Source organism: Silene latifolia, chromosome 6, assembly GCF_048544455.1.
Source record: "Silene latifolia isolate original U9 population chromosome 6, ASM4854445v1, whole genome shotgun sequence".
Classification (NCBI taxonomy): domain Eukaryota; kingdom Viridiplantae; phylum Streptophyta; class Magnoliopsida; order Caryophyllales; family Caryophyllaceae; genus Silene; species Silene latifolia.
This window is the reverse complement of record NC_133531.1, coordinates 68,774,691-68,781,443: the sequence shown is the minus strand read 5'-3', so window position 1 is coordinate 68,781,443 and position 6,753 is coordinate 68,774,691.

The window sequence follows — 6,753 nt, the reverse complement described above, 5'->3', positions numbered from 1 at the left end:
CACCCACAGGTGACCAGGGCCCATAAAGTGACTCCGAACAACTTGACCGGAGCGATACAAGGAGCTGGGCATGCTAGGACGCCGGCGGAGCCCATGGTGCCAGTGGCAGACCTAAGTCCTTCCCCCACTCGCGGGAGGACAACGTCGCCGCGGCAACAACGAGGCCCGCCCCGAAGGAATGAAAGAAGTACGACTCTCCAAAGTCGGACAACAAGAAGCCCTTCCCGCCAGAGGGAGAGAAGCCGGACTAAGGTTGCGAGGAGCCGATCGCCGCGTGTCATTCGACACGTGGTCAGACAGCCCCTCAGTGCCTATGTCCTCGAAGTCTCTGTGCCGACTAAACTGAAACTGCCGCCCCTATCATACAAAGGGGATAGCGACCCAACCGACCATGCCGAGACTTTCGAGTCGTACATGTCGGTATGGGAGCAGCCTGATGAGGTATGCTGCCGAGTCTTCCCAACGACCCTGCATGGGATGGCCCAGAGTTGGTACAAGGGGCTACCTAATGGCTCGGTATACTGTTATGCCGACCTGAAGGACAATTTCATAGCCCAGTATGCTTGCAACAAGAGAAGGGCCGTGGAAACATCAGATCTCCTCACTATCCGACAGGGGGAGGACGAGTCTCTCTGAAGCTACGTGAAGAGATTCGACGTAAAAGTTCAGCAGATCCGTGAGCTGAACACCGAACTGGCGGCCTTCTGTAGACACCTCGTTTCTGCACCTCCCGCAAACCACCCGGTGATGATTGGGCCGCATGTCTGATTCGCGGAACGATTTGTGACAGTTCGTAAGTCTATCGTCAAGTGATTGCTCAAATATTAATGTCAACCTCTTAGTTGTCATCTACGTCCTGATACGGTCGTTTTGGCAGTAATTAGAGTACATTCGGAGTCCGGGTCAAAAACCGTCTCCATTTTCTGATAATTGTTAAATCCCGAGTCAGAATGTTCTGGAATGTTCCGGATATTTCTATTCCATATTTCATAAATTTTATTTTTTGGCAAATAATATCCCGTAATATTCAAAAGATAATCGGATTATTTCCGTCCTACCATAACTCAAACGCGGAAATCTTTCTTCAGCAGGAGGAAACCTCCTGGGAACAGACGCAGCAGGCGCTGCGCCTCTTCCAAGGGACGCAGTGGCTGCTGCGCCTCTTCCCAGGCCCTTCTTTGCATGATTTACGTATCTTTTTTATATCTTTCCGAGATTCACTTCCAAAGAGTCTCCGAAACCCTATTCCTCCGCGTGATTAGTATAAATAGGAGCTTTCGTTCCTCATATTTCTCACGCGAGTGTCCGCCCTTCTCTTCTCCCTTTGCATTCTAGACTTCGTTCTTACTAATTGGCGCCTACGTGCTTGGACTTCCGACCACGTAAGCTCGGATCTTTCCGGGTACCAGCCTCTCCGTTGCATGACCGACCAATTTGACCAACTACACCAATAATCAACTTAATTAATCAATCGTTTTCCTCTTACGAGGGCACTCTCTTTGCATTCGCGTCGAGCATTCACTAGTCGATACTTAGTTCATCTCGTTCCGTCAACATGTAAGTCTGAGGGTGTAATAATTCTCTTTATTTATTGTATTTTGATTTTCGTATCACCATTGTAAGGTTTATGTCGAATACACCATTAAAATCGATTTCTAAAACCGTGCTTTAGAACCTGTTTTTACGGATTTCCGAGAGACAGCGTCGAGAAAGACGCAGAATCGCTGCGCCTCTTCGAAGGAGCGCAGTTCCTGCTGCGCCTCTTCGTGAGGCTGCCGCAGTTCCTGCTTCTTTTCTTCTTCTTCGTCCTCTGTAATTCGTGTTTGTTTGTTTGTTTTCTTTTGCTTATTTCTTTAATTCGTTCGCATGATAGTTTAATAATCATATGTATGTTTAATCATCATCATTAACATGTTTTAATTGTCATAAATCCGACTTAAATCTCAAGTAATCAATATTTGCGGGTTTTCGTCATTAATATTCAATCCGAGTTTTAGAGATTCAATTTCGTCAATATTGAGTTTCTGGAATTTATCTTTGGTATATTTTGCATCCATATTCATTATTAATTCGTCATCATTCATTATGTTTAGTTTAATTAATTTGTCTAGTTAATTAATTTTAATAGAGGACTCATTCATTAACATCGTTCCTTCATGTAATTAATTCGTCTAATTCCGCCTCATTCATGTTTTACTGTTTTATGACCCATTCATATGTTAAATAACATGCTAATCACTTTCATCCGAGTAATATCATCAATCGATCCTTAAAGTTAACAATTAACATTAACGATTTGCGATTCGGCTTCACGGCCCGAAACTCACCCTTGAATGAGAACGCGAAGAATCGCTGCGCTCTTCCGAGGGCGCGGCTTCTGCTTGCTGTTCGAGATGAATTCTCACCCGAACTCCGTTTTCTGCCTTGACCTAGTTTGTTTAGCTTACGTATTAATTTACTAATACTCATATTATCACCTGGTTTCCGTTCGTTTATTTGTTTCTTTTATTTTCTTTTATTCCTTTTTCTCAAATCATCCGTTTTAAAGGTATTTTCGACATAAATCGCCTATTCCATTGTAATTATTGTAATTTTCATTATTGTAATTTTCTATCATTATAATCTTTATCGTTTCTTTCATTTGTATGTTTCACATGTAAATTGAGCATTAAATTCCTACTTCGACCCCAATTGTATGTTAATTACGTGTCAACCGACTTAGTCTAATTCTTCACATGCTAGGATTAATCTATGGATGTTGCATTGCATGCATATAACCGACAATATATCAAGTACGAATAACTTCCCTAATCATTAGTAGAGGCCGCTATCGAGGCGGGCGGGATTAGGTGTTCGATCAAAAGAGCTTCCTAATACGTACCCTCACCCCTTACTCCAGATCTCCGTGAGCACCCGTGTTCATTGGCATCCACGAGAGTCATTCTAGACATAGAATGCTAAGGGTAACGATTGCTTAGTGTTCATGTCACTACTTTGTGTCTTGACATGACACGAGGTATTCGAACGGTTCCAATTTCCCATAAAAATTGGTGGCGACTCCATACAAAATGCAAACGCTTGTCCCCGTTTCTCACCAAGCGCCCCCGTGGGCGGCCCGCTGTCCACAGTTTGGCGACTCCGCTGGGGAATACACTTACGTGTAGCTAGGGTGAAACTTGAACAAGGTTAGGGAATAAGTTTGTACAAGACAATTGTCGGTTTTCATAACTCGGTCTTCCTAGACCGTTTATTCGGCCTTCCTAGGTCCAACCCAACCCATTCGACCAATCGTCCCGTCTAAACGGTCCTAATTCTTATTTTGGCCTAAGGATGGATAGCGATTGACGTCATCCATACCATGATGCTTACTCTTGTTTGTATCAAGGGCCTTCACTACTTGAGGAAATGGACTAGGAATCGGCCTTACTCTTGTTTGGCACGAGCCTCTTCACAGACTTCGGGTTTGATGGTTCGGTATGGCAACCCACCCTTTAAACCAAAACCCTTTTAAATGCACTCAGCATCCCGTTATAATGCTTGTATAAATGTGTAAACCTTACGTGATCACCACTTCTAAACAAAACCATGACGAATTTTCAAAAAAATCAAAACTCATTTTCAAACAAGATTTTCGAAAAAAAAAAAAAAAAAAAGTAGGCCTTTAATTAGCGCAAAATCCGGTCAAAACTCTGTCCGTTTGTCAAGTCAAAATTCGGGCCACAAGCCCATTTCAAAACCTCACTTCGAGTCCACTCCTGCAACTACACTACAGTTGACTAGGACACACATTTTCAAAGACCTTGTCTTTCTTCAAAACTCACTCAACACAAGTGGCACACACCCACTTCACGAGTCAAAACTTTTCTTCTTTTAGCAAGTGTGATAGAATGGTCGATCGCGTTTTGATTCGTCGCCGATTTCTTATCCAGTTTCCAAGATGCCTGGGTCAAGTGATGAAACAAACCTCCAGCAAATTCAAGAAAGTAGTGATCGAATCCTAGCCGCGATAGCCCAAATGCAAATCACTCAAGAACAAACCTATGACCGCCTTGAACTTATCGAAGGCCGTATCTTTGATGTAGAGGGAAGGTTGCCTCCCCTTAAAGGTGAAGTACTACAATTTTCCGATGACGAGTCTAAAGATGAGAATCCTGCCCTAGGGACAACCGCAGCTGAGAAAAGACTCCAATACCTAGAGGAGCAATTGATGTACCTTAAGGGGGATGACATCTATAGGGAGAACAATCGCAAATATGAAGCCGTCAATTCCAAATTGCCCACTAACTTTAGCATGGCGGATATCCCTAAGTTTAAAGGACATGAGAACCCTTTGAACCACATCCGCGCCTTCAAGGACTACATGTCTATCAAAGGCATCAAACCCGAGATGTTCTTAAGGATCTTTCCTTCATCTCTTGACACCATTCCGAAGCAATGGTTCTACACTTTGGATCACAAAAAGGTCGCTACTTGGGAAGACGCCGCGATCGAATTCTCGAAACAATACGCGGATAATGCCGAGATCCAAGTCAACATGCGTACCCTAGAGGTTCTTACCCAAAATGACAAAGAAGGATTCACCGACTTTCTAAGTAGGTGGAGGAAGACTAGTACTCAACTAGTTGAACGCCCGGATGAGGCTACTCTCGTGGAAAAGTTCGTGGATAATCTCAAGCCCATATATGCCAACCATTTGAGATATCAAAACATCAAGACTTTCAAGGACTTAACCGTACTAGGGACACGAATTGAAGATGACATCCGTAAAGGACTCCTGTCCAAAACGGTAGGTCGAGGATATCAAGGGTCCACAAGTCGTTCATACGGCTCTACTAGCAAGACCGACGAAGTTAACCTTCTCGAGCCATCCAAGAAGACTAGCCCACCAAGGAAGTTCACAAACCTTGGGGATACATACTCCAACGCTCTAAAAAGGCTAATGAAGCAAGGTAAACTCCAACCCATTGGACCTACTCCCGAACCGAAAAGAAGTCCAAATTGGGATGAAAACTCCTACTGTGAATACCATAGGGGCAAAGGGCACGACACAGAAAAATGCTACAAGTTGAAACACGTGCTTCAAGATATGATCGAAGATGGTCGACTTCCAATTCCACCAGGAGGTAAGCCCAACAACACTCAGAATCCTCTTGGAGTTCTAGTGATTACAAGTGACGAATCTACCTTAGATTGCTCACATCTCATTTCTCCCACCGAAAACGAAATTCATGCAATTGAGAAAGAAAGGCTCTACTCTACTATCTCCCCTACCATTTCCGACTTCATCGCATGGGTAAGGAGTGTAGATAGACAAATGTGGGAATTAGAAAACATGGTAACGACCTTACGCGATCCCAATGCAACGCCTAAAGAACGTGTACCATTGATCTTCTCTCAAAATGCTACTATGCAAGAAGTAGTCGCAGTGGTTGATAAACTAGTTGATCAAATCATACAACTAGATAGTGATATCATGAGAATGAAGGAACTAGCTGCAATCAATGGGGTTTGGGCCGATGACGATGAAGACGAATACCTCATTGAAAACTCCTTAGTCAAGGAAATAGTCCAAAATGGTGAAGACCAAGATGTGGATCACCTAACTCGTTCGGGTCGCCCATATCAAAGCACCACTCAAAACGGTCCAACCAATGTCATCACACCAAATGACAACGAAGATGACCCCACTGATCATTTGCTCAAGCAATTACGAAAAACCAAGGCGATCTTTCACCGGCAACTAGTGGCAAGCTCATTTCCGCATCGCCAAGCTTTACTGCAAGCTTTGGCTAAATTGAATGTAGCACATAACTCCACTCCCGAAGATGTAGTCAACTTGGTCTTCCAAGAATCACCGAGGTTAAGTAATCCTATTACTTTCTCAGATGAAGACTTGCCACCTTTTGGTGCTAGTCACAACCTTGCTCTATACATCACTGTCATTTGTCTAAAGAAGAATGTGCCAATGACTTTGGTAGATGATGGCTCCGCGGTCAACGTCATACCCCTCAAAACGGCATACAAGCTAGGCATGAAGGAATCGGATTGGACCCCCACCAATCAAGGTGTACGCGCATATGACGGTACACGACGAAAAGTGGTTGGACTTGCTAGCCTAACCATAGCCACGGGGCCAATCGAACTAAAACTTAACTTCCAAATAGTGGATATCGAAGCTTCATTCAATATACTTCTGGGAAGGCCTTGGATTCACGCTTCCAAAGCAGTAACATCCACCCTTCACCAAAAGATCAAGATCCCACTAAATGGCAAAGTTGTGACGATCACTTCGTCACCCATCAAAGCAATAATCGAGAAGCAATCAAACAATCAAGTCCTTGCGGATCCCATATACGAACTTGGGGGCTTCCAAAGTGTGAACGTCATAGAAAGTGAGTTGGCACCCTTATACTATAATCCCTACTCCAACTTGGTGGTCAACCACATGCTCAAGTCTCAGGGATACTTCCCTGGAATGCCTTTGAACCCAATTCGGAAGAACACCTTCGCACCATACAAGAAAGGCAACTCGACAAGGATACCACTTGGACTAGGATACAAACCCACAACTGAAGAAGTTCTCGAAATGCTCGCTCAAGTCCAAAATCGCAAGTACGTGGGAGTCCAAATGAGGCCATATCTCCCCACTTTAAATGGATACTTCGTTCAAGAAGGAAGTTCAGAACTCTTTCATGGATTTCCCGAACCTTGGCATTATCTTGAGAGGAAGTTAGCCGGAATCGAGATCTTTCA